At 44.9% G+C, this 15372-nt stretch overlaps 1 long non-coding RNA gene across 1 annotated transcript in view; it reads right to left on the bottom strand.

Moving 5' to 3' along the window:
- The window catches only part of LOC110361785 (uncharacterized), a 236223-nt gene that overhangs the window by 44923 nt on the left and 175928 nt on the right, over positions 1–15372 (bottom strand). Inside the window, exon 10 of the long non-coding RNA XR_002418583.2 lies at positions 6108–15088. This is a non-coding gene — a long non-coding RNA (uncharacterized LOC110361785). The remainder of the gene's footprint in view (positions 1–6107; positions 15089–15372) is intronic.

The following is a 15372-nucleotide window of genomic DNA, read 5'->3' as shown; positions in this document are numbered from 1 at the left end:
TTCCATGGGCAGCCTGTTCCAACGCCTGAAGACCCTCTCTGTGAAAAAAAAAATTCCAAATATCCAATCTAAACCTCCCCTGATGCATCATGGTGCTTGTAAATGGATCCTGCAGAGTTTAGGGAATTGCACAGCTTTTTGTTTCCGATTTTGCTTCCATCAGGAATGGTTTCCTATCTATTCCCCAAACACATATGGCCAGGCAGACATAAACACAAATTCACATGCTGGAAAAGATCTGCCTGAAATCTCTTGGATGGGATCGTGTTCAGTCCTAGCAAGATGATGATTGATCCTACCCAACACAGCAGGGCTGCGCAGCCTCTCACCATGGCACTGGGGATGGCACACCCTGGCTCTCTGCTTTCATTTCAACCCTCTCCTGGGAGCTCTATTAGGATGAAGATGGTCAGGATGGTCCAGGTCTGGAAAGTTACATTTTCCGTGGATAAAATTTGCTCACCTTTTGCCTGCACACAAATTGTATTTGCACTGAAGGAATTGCACACACATGGTGTGTGCATATTTGTGTGTGCAACAGCAGAGAGCGCTCACACAGTCACACACCACTGTTTGTGCCCCCACAGCAATGTCCACTTCATAATGGGGGTTATCAAGAAGGACTGTCCCATCTCTCTCCGCATGGGGACAAGATGCTGCTGCCTGGCCTTCGGGACAATCCCCCAAACCGGCACCCGCGACCTGCCACTGGAGAGGTTAGCTCACACCAAGGTGTGCATGGATGAGGATGTGCAGAGGGCTGCATGCAAGAGGGCTGCTATCGAGCAAGTCATCTACAAGGGAGACGTTGGCTCTCTGTGCTGGTAGCACATTTTTCTGCTTGAATTGCTGTAACATCAGCCAAATAAGGAGGGATTGCAAGTGATCACAAAAGCAAGGGAACTCCCAGGGTTCAACATGCCGGGAATATCAAGCTACTGTCTGGAAAAATACAAAAAATGCTGTTGATTCATTCCTGCAGCCCCTGACATATAAATTAGGTAACTAACCTGACCTGTGACTCTTTCTCCAAGAGACTGGCTGAGACATGACAAATATGCCTTTCAACATACCAGGGCCGATTACTAAGGGCTCTATGGGAATAGCTCAGAGCCTCTTGGTTACACTATAAAAAAAACCAAGACACCACTTAAGGCAGCCCATGCCACTGTTGGAAAGCCCTGAGTCCCATCTGCCTGGCTGCAGTGGAACTGTTCCAGGAGCCCTCAGCATAGTGGGATGGGTGATATTCACAGTGTCTTTAGGGAAAATGAACTCTCATTCATAGGAAAAAGACTCAGGACTGTTTTTGGTTTGAAGGGTGCAGTTCTGGTTTGGGGGGGTGGGGTTGCCTTTGCTGGTTGTCCATGTGGACATGGGGTGCCCCTCCAGTTCTTGGGGCTGACAAAGATGATTCCCACTTCTCCAGGCCAGCAATCAAACCTTCCCACCCCTTGAAGCCATGCTGTCAGTATTGCTACTGATAAAAGCAGCTTTCTAGGCATGCCAAAAAAAATATTATATTGCCGTCATGCTGGATTTACTGCATGTTGATAGAGCTCAGAGCAGGGCGGCTCCCGCTCCCCCCAATGCTGCTGCATCACTCATGGGAAATGTTGGGTTCAGCACTCGCTGGGGAGGGGCTGGGTAGAAAATACTTGTTTGAACTCTCCTTTATTGGTGTAAAGGCCATAAAACCTGTACGTGTGTTCCACAGCCCAAGCTATAAAGCGACCAAGCCCCAGCTGAGGAGGTATTTGTGGGGTCTTGCTGGTGGGGGGGGTGACAAGAGTAGGAGCAGTACCTGATAGCCCTCTGGAAATCAGTGAGGCCTGGGCTGTGAATTAAACCTATGCTTTGACCTGAGTGCAACACCTTGGACAACACTTATTAACGGCTAAACCAAGGACAGAAGCGTGGCACCAGTGACACAGCTCAGCTGAAACCCTGCAGGAGAGCGTGGCCATGGTCAGGGCTGGGGGAGGTTTCATCTGAGTCAGCCTTGGGGCATCCCACACCAGTATCTTCCATTCTACTCAAGCATATGGGTCCAGAAAAGAAAGTGGTCCCAACACTGCATGTTGCTAGGATGAAATTTTTACCAGCAGAATTATTCAGTCTCACTTCTGGCTTCGCTAATGACTCCTATTCATCTCCCATCTGACCAAGCGATTTCAACTCTTGAGTTCCAACATGCAATTTCACAATGCATGGCTTTGTTTCAAAGGGTGACCAAACTGCAAATCAGCCCCTTCAAATCCCCAGTCATGCGCTTTACATTAAGCAATTAAACTGAGCAATAAATATCACTTTGTTGTGAACGAGCCTCCATTTCCTTTTCTATTTTAATAACAATAATGGTCAAACTTCTGTTTAAGAAGCAGTTTCTGCTTCTATTAGGAAATGTGCCAACTTATTAAAAGAGACACAAGATTTCTACGGGGAGGTAATGGCTTTTCTTAAGCCAAATTATACAATTAGTGAAAAAACAGTTAAGCTTTCAGGCACACAAGCCCTTTCTTCAGGTCTGGGGAGAGGTGGTGGCTTCTGGCAGCTGCAGAACAGCTGGATGTCAGGTAGTGCTGTAGACCAGGTCTCTTTGATCAGCACTGCTCTGCCTGGAGCACAGTGTCTGCACAGGGAACAGGCACCAGTTCCCACATTTGCCTGGACTAGGTGTAAAGGGGGGCAGCTTCGTTTTGAGCAATGTGTGTCCTCAGGTTACACTGTGCATAGTTTCAGGGTTAGGTGCATTTTTTTGCAAGTCTGAGATTATCTTGTAGCTTTCTCTAGAACCTCTGACCTGCAGCAGTCACCTCTCATTGAGTGTTGCAGTCATATGAACAAAACCCTGCAGTAAATATACACCAGCCCCAAACAGCCTGTGTCTCCTGTTGTACACAAAGAGCTCACTTTTTCTTTTTTTTTTTAAAGTAATTTTCTGAATATCCGATACGGGCACACAGGATTCCCACAACTTTTTCTGGCACAGCCTTTGCTTCATATTTCAAGACTGGAAGCCTCCTGGGGCAGGGACCATGGTTTTAATTATACGCAGCTCCCAGTTGAGCAAAACCATCAGTCCTTATTAAGAGAACAAATAATTACTTCAGTGAAGCACAACTCATTCCTGGCTCAAACCCATTACTGATGTGTTTGTAGGTCATGGCGTATTTGTAAGCACAACTTAAATAAGATATGCAGATGAGCAAAGATGTCAAATTAACCACAGGAGCACAGGACCATGTCACTGGACTCCATGTAAGGATGGCCTGATATGTTCTTTGAAGACTAGTTTATTTGTGATCAGGCCTTGGAGTAATAGAGACAAACCACCCCACTCCCACACAGACTCATGCCCTGTGAGCTAAAGGTTTTTTTCTCCTCTTTCACATCCAGCTCTAGAGAACAACCAATGCTGTCGGTACCCAGCTCCTGCTGTGGTGTTGCATGCCTGCTCGGGCTGGGTCCCAGATCATCATCTTCCATGACAACGCCTTCCACCATAACTCAGCCTCATGCTTCGCTGGCAACAGCTTTCCATCAGGCATGAGAGCTGCTGGTCCCATCCTTCTCCCACCATGATATTCCCTATTTTATATCACCCTGAAGGTTTTCAGCAGCCGTTTCAGATCACCTTCAGCCAAAGCCCAGCCACACAGGACATCACTCCACATGTTTCTGGACTACTCTGCCATCTCAGTCACACTTCCCTCTCTCAGGGTTTTGTCACCACTGTTTCCCCAGAGGTTACCTTTGTGAGCTGCAGGGCATACTTGGACACCTCTGGGGAAACAGCAAAGTCCATAATTGCTCTCATCACCCCATCAGTGACTGTTGACATCACTGTACATTGCCCATTGCCACATCACTGGGGTGGCTTCTCTCTAGTTCATCCATCTCTCTGGCACTAACCAGACTGGCAACTGCAAGATTCATAGGTATCACCTTATGGATGTTTTATCCAGGAGCTTACACAGAATATCTACTTCATACTCTCCAATGCCAGCAAATGCTGCATGATGTGTATTAGGCACAGGATTGTTCAAAGAATAAAAAAGGATAGAAATCACAAACGCTATAGATACGCAGCAGGCAGACATCACAGAAGTCTCAGGACCCACTCAGTCAGGAATCTTTTGGGGTAAAAAGGCAGAGATTATTGCAGGAAGTCTGAGAACAATGCTTGACTATTTAAGGACAGCAGCGTTTCCTTTCTGAACATCAGCATCATTTATTTGTTCTGGAGTCCAGCCAAATACCATTTGATGTCTGCTCTCCCATTAAGGTGGAAAAGTGTTTGCAAGAACTTGCTCAATGTTACCAAACCATAATTGGCCTATATCTCTGTTAATGTTCATTAATGCCTCATAAACCATCCATGATTGCAGCAAGGTGTTATGGATACCAGAAATATAAACAAATTCAAAATTACAATAAATACATAGAAGAAAGAAAGATGTCAGGGCACTCCAGTTTGCTCACAGGTTGGCACCACGACTTCCATGGGGAATAACAAGCACAACCAGCCAAGTGCTTGTGTTTCCACACTTTGATGTGGTCAGGGCACTTTTCTCCCAGATGGGAACAGGGATCTCATTCCTGTGTTTATGAGTTAAGACTGCTCCTCCCTTATTTTTGAAAAGGTCTGCAAGTCCCCACAGACTAAGGAATGAGAAATAATTTCATACCAGCAATGCAGCATTTCTTATGCTTTATCTCCAACCTTACCTGCCACGTAAAAAAACTTTCCACCACCCAATTGTAAAGACAGAGCAAAAAGCCTGAGATGGAGTTGACCAGTCATGGGCCAGTCACTAGGGTTAAGTTCCACAGACTTCCAACAATTCACGAAGGACAGGGCAAGCTCTGTTTGCATAAACAGTTAAAGATTATTTCCAAACATTAACCACAGTAGCAGAAATCATGATTGCTTCTCCAGTCACATGCAACACAAAAAAGTCCAAGCTTTTCTCTGCATATCAAATTCCAATATAATAAGCAGTTTAACCCTTTCCATTAACCAGAAGTCAAAAAGCCATAGCAATTAGGCTAGGAAGAAATCGATGAAGCCAAAGTAGCAATAGCACATTTGGACAGCACTGCAGAAATGACAAAAAACTGGCTGGATTTCAGTGTCTGGTTGCTTTGCAGCTCTAGGGCAGATCTGGCAGTACAATCTTTACAAGGGAACCAGGCTCTGCCCACTTTTACCTTCTGCTTTTTCTACAGCAGACAGCAGTAGCTGGGGGAGGGGGGCGAGGGGGGGAGTCCGTGAGCCAGATAAAGTTGCCTTGGCTCTTATTCCACTAGAGACAAGGTAATTTTCTCCATTTTTCTTTTTAACTAAAAAAAATCCCTGCCTCAACCCAAACACACAGCTCCTGCCTGTGTGCTAAATAGCTTAATTTCCCCTTCACTTATACTGCCCTGCAACTAGGTCTGTTCATTATGGCATCACCAATGACACAGTTTGCTTGAGGCCCTCAACAACGAAATGCAAAAAAGGTATTAAAAATACAGGCCACTTCTCTGGCTGGCTGAGGGTTAGTTTTAGTGCAAGGGGAGAAGGGGGATGCTTCTTTGTCCTAAATAATGAAAGAACTCCATGGGGCAGCCTGCAGCATCAGCCATAACCGCTTCCTCCAGACAGCCCCCACAACCCCCAGTCTGGGGAACTTGTTGGCTTTAGCTTTGTTTCCACTTGGCCTGATCTGAGAACAGGTATCCCACAGCTTGCTGTGCTCTGATCTTGGTTTACAAGGGCCTAAGATACCTGATTAAAAAAAAATCAGAAGTCCTGAAGCAATACTAACATTTCTTTGCAGCAGAATTTCTTAGTCACCCATTCAGGATTGCAAACAGTTAATGAGTCTCCTGCTGCTTTTCTGTACTGCTTTGTGGTAAGAGCCCTTAAATTCAGATTGAGCTTGCAACCTTGTTGGGTATCTTTCCTTATTTCTTCAAAGTTCTGATCTTTTGAGGGAGCATTTTTTTTTTTCCTTGAGACTAGTCCAAATTTAATACATTACCCTCACTGAGGACACAGTTGCATTTGAAAATGATATTTCTTCCTCAGTGCTGCAACATAGACCTTAAAAGCTTACCTGTTTGTGTGAAGAGCACATTATGTCTCTGAAGAGCATTGTATCTCTGGTGCTTCCTCCTCCATTTCACCTCCATGTTCAGCAGTTCTTCATCCAAGGGTGCAGGAAAATAACAGACTGCTCTATAGCACCAGCCCTCAATCTGCTGGAAGCTAGACCTCAACACAAAACATTGTTCTTGTGTTATTCAATACATTGCCCCTGAGGGGGGCTGGTGCCCTCACACAGACTCATCTCTTCTCCACAACCTTCCTCCCCATCCCTGGGCAGCCTCACTGCTGGTGGGATTGCTGAAGACCCCTTAGGACATTCTGGGATCCAGAAGCTCTGGCACCATGGTCTGCATCAGACTCACCCAACAAAACCCATCTGGCCACTGTGCTTTCTTGTCTTGCTAAAAATGAGGATACAGAGTGTCTTAATGTCCCTAAAAGCAAAGAGTAGTAGCACTTCCTTAAGCAAAAGCTAGAAGAGCCCTCATTCTGCTGTAAGACTAGAAGACCAGAGAAGAAAAATAGAAAAACCCTCTACTAGGGACCCTCAGTCCCTTTATAGGAGAAGGCTGAGCTGCCGTAATTCTCTCCAGCTGAGCTGCAAACCATCTGCACCTGGAAACCAAAGCCCTCTGCATGTTTACTGCTCAGGAGACCACAGTCTTCAAGTGATAGTGAAGCTTATGGTGGGATTGCTGCAAGGCTCATGTCTCTTCAGCTCTGCTGAATGACAAAGCACAAACAATGGAGTTGTTTTTTCAATTTATTCCCATTGTTTTAATGACCTGTGGTTGCATTCCTGCAGCAGTCTGCTTTTCAGATTGGCAGAATACAGGCTGGGCTTGGAATTGATTTATGGCTTGTTTTCCTAGGGTGATTAGCTACCTGACACAGAAAAGAAAAAAAAGATCTAGACAACATGCATTTTCTTGTTTCAAGACCTTTCCAAGGTTTTTGGCTCAGGGGCTAAGGGAAGGCCCCTCTTCCACGTAGGAAAAACACAAAGCAGCAAGAAAAGTGCAGTTTTGCTCCATGAGAGTTGAGGATTGGGGTTTGCAGGTATTTTGAATTATTTTGTGGGAATGTTAGAGGTTATTATACACTGAGTAGCTAATAGGCGTGTGTGTATCCTCACAACAGCCTTAAGAAATAAGGAAATACTGATTCCACCTTACACTCAGAGAACTGAGGCACCAAAGAGATGTGAGGGATTGCTAATGGGAAGTGCAGAGCACCAACCAGCCCATGGTGGGGCAGCCTGCAGGAGAACCATGAATGACCATGGTCCTCCAGGTGCCACTGCAGCACCCTGTCTGCTGTTTGGATAAAATGCAGTTTTTCTCCCAGCAACTGGCGTTTCCTAGCACGAGCCCAAATCACAGCTGTACACCAGAGCTTCAGATCTGTCCTGTGAAAGGCCAAGTATCCCTGATAAGGTGCACCAGGTTCTTCATTTCCCCCATCTTCACATGGGACAGCACACTGACTACAGAAACGCTATTTTCACGGATACTTTTGGCTAGATCCCAGGCAGCTTTGGGATCACCTACCTTCTTGTGTCATTGTCCTCTGCTCAAATAAGATGCTCAGAACTGTGTTTAGAAACATTAAAACAAAAGCAAACCTAAATGCAGGAGACATCTCCTGAGAAACACCATGACACAAGTTATAATCGTCCAGCCTCTGCTGCACTATCGAATGTGAGAATAAACAGCAGAGCAGGAGCATTCCTGTGGTGCAGAAGTTGTTGGCCTCCGTACAAAGTCTGATGGCAGCTCAGCCATCCTGGGTCTCCAAGGCTGCCCTAAGATGCTGTAAGGGCTCGAGGATGTCCATGTTCCCCCTGCAGCTCCAGGCTGGACTTGAGCACCCCCATGAGTGAGCCCACACTGGTGTTACCCCATGACGCTGCAAACAGATTGAGGTGGATCACCCTTATCTGGTGGTGATGTACAGCATGCAAAACCCGTGTGATGTCTGAACCAAACCCTCACCTTCAATGAACCTAATTTTTTCTTTAAGAAATAGGGCAATCATGCATAATCCTACCTTTTCTAGACCGGTGTGATAGAATCATCACCGCCAGAGATCTCACTTACTTAACAGCTCAGTAATAAATGAGGTGCAAAAGATCTTGGAGCAAATGAATGTATTTAACTGGGAAGTTAGAAAATGGAAGAGAGCAAAAGAAAAAAATAGGATCCTATCACATGGCTTTTCTTAGCTTTTGACTTGGCCACTCAAATGTTTCCAAAACAGCAGGAGTATGACTTGGCTGTAAGTCTATATTATGTAATAGAAATTTCTTTGTTTCCTCTCACTTTAAGATTCAGCAATGGTGAAGAAAAAAACCCCTCATATATAGAAACATGGAGGGGGGGAATGTTAAGACGATGCTGAATCCCTTTGAGCTATTAATGGAAAATTGCATAACCGCTGCCGTGGGGTTGCTAGGTTTTACCACGTCCCTGCACCGTGTTAAATATTAACAACACTTGTACTTTCAGTGGTAACGCTGCTGCCGAGCCTGGATACGGCGCCGCCAATCCCAGCAGCTGGCCGGGTTTCCATGGAGCTGATAGCTCCCCTTCTCTTCATTCACAATGAAATCCTCCCAGCACTTGGCTACATCCATCTCTGAAAATGAGGCGTGTAAAAACGAAGCAGAGTGGTTTTTCAGCATTTGCTCCATGCCTCGTGGGTGTGCGGTGGTGTTCCTACTTCATCTTAAAAAAAGCAAGGTTTAGAAATGGCACCTATTTTCTATTGCCTGGCAGCTCTGCAGGGCTGCATGGTACTTTTAACCCTTGTTTCATCAGCTCTAAATTAGCTGCCCATGCAGCTGGGTTGAATATGCAAAAAATTAACAAGATATCTCCTAAACCATGGATTTCCTTTGTTTTCCCCACAGTAACACAACTCTCATAAAAATCTTTCAGATTTACATTTAAAGCATCTTAATGGAGTTAATGGTGCAGATTTTCAACACATTGGCTTCCTGGGACCAGTTTACATCCGTGCTGAGACCAGTTTATGTCCTGCTGGATGCTGAGAGGCTTTGCTTGCTGTTGCTTTGTGGAGAAGGGCAGCACTAGATGCCAGAGATCCTCTATATTCAATATGCATGTGAGCTCAAATAGCTTTTTGTTATGTCTCTAATTAGGCTAAGTAGGGTGTTTGTTTCAAGAGCTAACTAGAAATGACCACTCTAAAATACATTAGGATATTTAGGGCTGTGCGGCTATTCAGGTTCCAACTCCTTCTGACGGGTTTGTGTGATGGGTCCATCACCTAATTCCTTTAAACTTGTGACATTATTTGTGGGGATTTTTGCCTTTTTTTTTTTTTTTTTTTTTTTTTAACAGATAACACCATGTTTAAGAAAGGGCCTTTGTAGTGATAGGAAAAAGCACACATAGGGCATGGTGTTATCCCTGGCAAAAGGGAGATGGAAGTATTTGGCAGTCAGGGCTGGTTCAGCCCTCTAAAATAATGATGTGATTATCCCTCATTTACCCAGCACTGAGGAAGGTGCCCCAGGAGAGACTTTGGGCTTGTAGGGTCACAAGGTAATCCTGAGGAGGTCTGTAGCCTCGCTTGGAGCAGGGTCATTGTAGAGGACCAGGGTTTCCCAAGCTGGGTCCTGCAAACCATTGAGGACAGGGATGGCCTGGCCTCTCTCAGTAAACACCACACTGCTCCTTCACTGCAATTTCAGATGTGCGAAACTAAGAACCTGATGCTTTCCTGGTATATACTCTCCCTTCCTATTGCAAGCATGACCTATAAGCCTACAGGCAGGCTTGGAAGGAGACACAAGTCTTTCCCACAATTGCTCTGCTTCAGTGAGGACTTCAGGTCTGATAGAAACAGGGAAAGGTAGCTCACACATTCAGTATTGATGAAGGATATTGTAAAAATCAATTGTGTCAATGGAGAGGGTCATCCTCTGAACTGGGCCGGGGGGATGCTCTCTGCTCTGCTCTTCCACTGCAGCCATCAAAATGGCAGGACAGAGACTGGCCCGTGATGTTCATAGATCAATATGAATTTCCAATGAAGTGGCTCAGTAGAAATAAATTTAACAAAAATACCTGCTCCAAGAGCTTAACTTTAGGCATATTGAGAATATGACACCTAAAGACCAGGTAAGGGTGTTGTGGGGCTCTTGGCACCTTTTGAGATGAAGCTACAAACAGAAGTGGGAATGCGTCGTGTCACCTGTGCAAATAGTGGCTGCCTGAAAAAACTGGTTAGTGGAAACAATAACAACATCTGCTTCCTAAATCTACCTTGCAGTGTACAAACAAGGGCAAGGCTGTGCCCTCACCCTTATGGCTTGGCAGCATTGGGTGAGTTTGGTCAATGCCCAGGTGTTATCTCTTTGGAAGTGTTGTAAGAGGGATCCTGCACACTGTCTGCTCGGTGACTTCTCTGGAGTTTGTCCAGAGCATCCGTCATGATCCTGTCATGCTTCATCTCAAAAAGGCCTGTTTGTGATCCTGGAGTTCAGCTGCACTCGTTATAATCTGGGTTATTCAAGGCCAATGCCTTGCATGGCTCATGATGCCCAGTGCTGGAAGGGAAAGCGTCCCTTGATCCCCCATTTCCACTGAGGACCTGTTGCTAGGAAACATATGGCCACAAGGTCTAAATCCATTCTGTCCCAGTCAGAGAAGATGCAGCTGCTCTTAGGCCTGTCCGTCAGTCACAACGAAAGCCTCTGTCTGTTCCTGATACCACCATTAAATACAAATTTACATTCATTTTCCTGTCCCCAGGAGGGGATGGCTGGGTTGGGGATGCTGTGGGTCTGAGCTGAGGAAAACTGCTTTAACAGCTGTGTTAATTAATGTGGCACTAAGCTTCACATTGGCCCTATTCTGGGCAAGGACTGTTGTGTTTCAAAATGTGTTAGCTATTACTCATGCTACGTGCCAGACCAGCCTGGGATTTACCAAAGGATTTGTGTGTGTGGCTGACCGTCCCCATGCACTGCAGGAACAAAGTCATTCTGACCCTGTTTCAGCTCCGCAGGTGTGGCACATCTCTGTACCTGTGGATGGGCATTGTCACCATGTTTCCGTAGCCTGGCCAAGGTCACTGTCCCTTTCCTTCTATCAATGGACTCATCACTCATGGATATCCACAGCCCCCTTAAATTGAGCAGGAGCGTATTATGGCAAAGCACGGCTTCAATATCCATCTGTGGGCTGATCCTACTGAGCTTGGGCTAGTTACCGTTTTACAGTGTTAAGAGTTTTCACTAAAAATTCGTAAACGTTTGGGCAGTGCTAGGTTGTGTGAAGCCAAGACTGAAACACAAACGGGCTGTGCCTTGCCTGAAGTTCCAAAGCAAAAGGCTTGTTGTAAAGCTGGTATAAACCCAAGCTGGTCTAGGTCCAATGTTGGCTTGGCTCTAGTTCAGATTCATTTCTGAAGTCAAACTGATGAACTTCCAGCCCTCAGGTACGTTTACAGGAGATCAACGTGGACGTATCTATAGCTTAAAAGAGCCATAATTTCTGCCTGAATGCTTTATTATTTGAAAATCATAAATACAGTGAAGTGAAAAGGACAAGCCCCTTTAATCAGAGTGGTGCACTAAATGATGGTGGTAAATCTCTGCTGTCTCTGTGGCAGGCATAGCTGATTTGCACTCTCAAAATGTCAGTGACTTTAACCCACAAACCACAATGAAGGTATGGATCGGCTTTTTGAGAAAAAAGGGAAACACCCTACTCTTGACCAGGCTTACATGGGGAATAGTCAGCAAGGCATTACAAGGAGACTGGGCGTATTTTGCCATTCTGATGAGGGAAATGCCCACCTTGCGCAAACCATGAACTTTGTTAGGCTCTTTTCTTATCTCCTCCTCAGCATTTCTTATTGCTCCTGATCTATTTATTGCTCCACTTTGCATGCTTTCCTAGCCCGGTAGATGAGACCGTCTCAAGGCCGGCATGTTCTGGTGTCCCTGAAAAAGCTCCCACCCCCAGCAGCATGGAGGCCATTTGTGCCAACAGCCCCATGGGCCACCTTGCTCCCCTCCAACGTGGAGATGCTTGAAAGTTGTTTTGACGAGTTTTATACAGCATTGCGCAGTCTTGAAACCCTTGTGTCTACGCAAGACAGTAATGCTGCTGTTGGAGTCATTGCTTGAAACCATCCACGTCACGTGTCTAACCAAAGGGTGGCCCACAGGCTGGTGGACACCCCCTTAGTGGTGGGGCTGTTCTTTCAATCTGGATTTTAACCACAGTCAGGATGGAATAAAAATCAATAAATGCGTGCAGGTTCAAGCATAAATTTCCTTTCTGTTTCAGCGCTTAATATTTATCATTTGGTGGAGGGCAGAATTTGCACATGGCATTTTAGTGTGTTTTATTTGCAAAGTACCTTGGGGTAGCTTTACACAAAAGGTGCTCCGTTTAATTTTCTCACGATGTTGCATTATTTTGTACAAACTGCAAATTGCTGCTGATGGCTTGTCTCTGATGTGCACATACATCCAAAGTTTAATTCATACACGGTCTGGCCCCCTGAGAGCTCCAGTGCTGGGGAAAGCAGGGGGACCCTCTGGGAACTGTCAGTCAAAAAGATTTTCTGTAAAGGTTTTTCCCCTCTGTCCATCTCTTAATGGCTCTAGCTGAGATGTCTGAGCTGATGAAAACTCCACCCCTGCAGCTTCTACTTGGAAAGAGCAGAAAAATCCAACTAAATCTCCTTAAAAAAATAAAAAAGGAATTAATGTTATTCAGAAAGAATTTCTGTCCTCCCTTCAGTCCCACTGGAGTTTTCTCTAAGGCAATCAATGAGTAATAACAAAGAAAATACTTAAAAAAAAAAAAAGTCCATTATTGCTGTCATATTTACTGCATTGTGCATTGCAACCTCAAATTGAGTGACTTCAGAAGCTAAGGAAAAAGAAAAGAATAAACCAAAACCAACTAACTCTGATGAGGATGCTTACCCACTCACCTTCACTCATGTTCCTTACAAGGGGGCTGCCGGGGTGATGCATTTATGCCGTAAAGCACCATAATCTCTCTGCTGGAAACCCCAGTCCCCAGCATGGCACAGGGACCATCAGCACTGTGGTCCCTCGCTGCCATGGGACCTGGTGGCCAGAGAGGTGTCCTTCACCACGGTACCTGATGAGGGGCACATCAGCATCCAGAGGAAAAGAACCTTTAGAGAATTGCAAGAAGTTTAATGGAAATAATAAATTTTGGGTTCTCAGCCCTTGCAATTTTTTTTTTTTTTTCTGTGAATGCAAGGGCTGGAGGATTATTTTTGAATGAGATTGGTGTTTTATCACAAAATAAGTTCTGGTCTCCCAGGAGAGACATAAAATCATCAGCTGGCGATGTTGTATTCAGCACATGGTTGCAGATCTCCTCTGTCCTGCCAGGGTTGGAGACATGTCCAGGCTCAGATAAAGGGCTGGGGGAAAAGAAACCCAAAATATGGACTTTTTGAGGTGGCCAAGGTGCACACTCCTTGCAGAGCTGAAAACACAGGTGTCCCAGTTACCCCAGGAGTGATGGTATTTTAAAGTATTTTCCAAAGCTTTAGAAAATTCAGAGTAAGCTGTTTTTTACTCCACAAATTTGCTCCCAAATTTGGGGTTTTCTGTTTCCAGCCACTTTCTGAAAAACATCTCAGTCTTGCAAGGAGCTGATGGCTCAGACATTTATTTCCACTTCATTGCTGGACAATAGGGGTGTCAAACTGGGAGCATTTGAAAGGGAAAAAATGCACTTTGTGTTTATCGAGGGCCAGAGCTCCCAGTCTCACAGAAGGAATATTTGCAGCTGTTTGTATATGACATTATTTCCTGGTTACCTGACTTGTAGGTACAATTAAGGACTTGTAAATCTGAGGAAATCTTAAATTAAGGTACCAAAATGTGCCTGCAAACATTTGTGCCAGCCATTTTTCAACTGTAATCATGGAAGTCCTGTTAAAGAGAGGATGAAAAATTGGTCCTACGTCAATAACCTGTATGAATGATGCTAGAGAAAACCGGCAAGTCATCAAAAGATCCTGTTCTCCATTTAATTCTCTTCCCAGCTTATTATGGATTATCACGTTTTGTCGAGGTAGCAGCATGATTATGGAAATAGAAAAAACATTTCTCTCTGCTTCTTATCTAAAAGATGAATGAGGCACATATAATTGGCTCAACTTATCATTTACAAGTGCACGCCGGTGATGCAGCTTCTCTTTTTTTGTTCTCAGCTTGAAGTCCTGAGACACAGTAAACTGCTGGGTTACTCCTCTGATAGTTTTCTACCCCTGACACCCACATGCTTAGCCAAAAGCAATACACCTATTAAGGGCTGAAGTACTTTTTTTCCAGAAAGATCAGTCATAAATAACCCAGCAGGCTGAGAAGATCACCCAGGTGTAAATCACCACCAGTACAAATAGCAGCTGAATAGCCCAAGCACACTGAGGGAGCCGCATCCACCCTCGCCTCAGACACAGACCCCATCCTGGACTCACACCTCCTGGGGTGTGCTGGAAAAATACAGGGGATTTTGAAATCAGCATTTTTAATTTTTTTGTTAATAATAAGTGAGAATAACAACAGCAAGAGAAGGGGAGGTGACACCACCAGAAAGAGCTTTCCCTAAATTAAACTCTGAAGTGTTGGAGATACTCTAAATCAAGGACTTTCCATGGGGATGCTGAGCCCGACTTCCAGGCCTGGCTACACCTTCATCGGCTCACAGGGACCACTCAGTTTGGATGTGTTTGGGCCCATGATACCTGTGCTCTGGTGCTTAAAAACATCCACTAGAGCCCAGCAGACGTGAAGACAGGGTCATCAGTCCCGCTTGTGCTGTCGGTGCATTTCCACAAGTCTCAGGAGACACTGGCCAATGCTTTTAATTGGAAACTATAAAAAGCTGGAAAAAGGCCCAGCATTTTTTCCCCTCCTGTAGTCTCTTATATCTTCACTCAAAGAGAAAATGGTGTCTGAGGAAAAAGGGGAAAGCGTGTTGGTTCATCCTGATTTTCACAGTGGAAAAAAAGAGCAGTGGGAAGGAAATAGGATGCTTTCTCTCTGTTTTATATTATTGGATCTTATTTCTTCTCTAAGTACGTTGTTCAAAGCTTATTTTTAAGAACTCCAAAATAATAATTGCTGTAATTCTATTTTTTTACATGCAAAGCATCACTGGCAATTTTTTTTCACAGCTTCCCTTGGCAGTCAGTCGCAGCACCAGCATTTGATGGACCTTGATGATTCAAAAGACAAA

Source organism: Columba livia, chromosome 9 (genome assembly GCF_036013475.1).
Source record: "Columba livia isolate bColLiv1 breed racing homer chromosome 9, bColLiv1.pat.W.v2, whole genome shotgun sequence".
NCBI lineage: Eukaryota > Metazoa > Chordata > Aves > Columbiformes > Columbidae > Columba > Columba livia.
The sequence above is the reverse complement of the archived record's forward strand: the minus strand, read 5'-3'. Positions and strand labels throughout refer to the sequence as shown.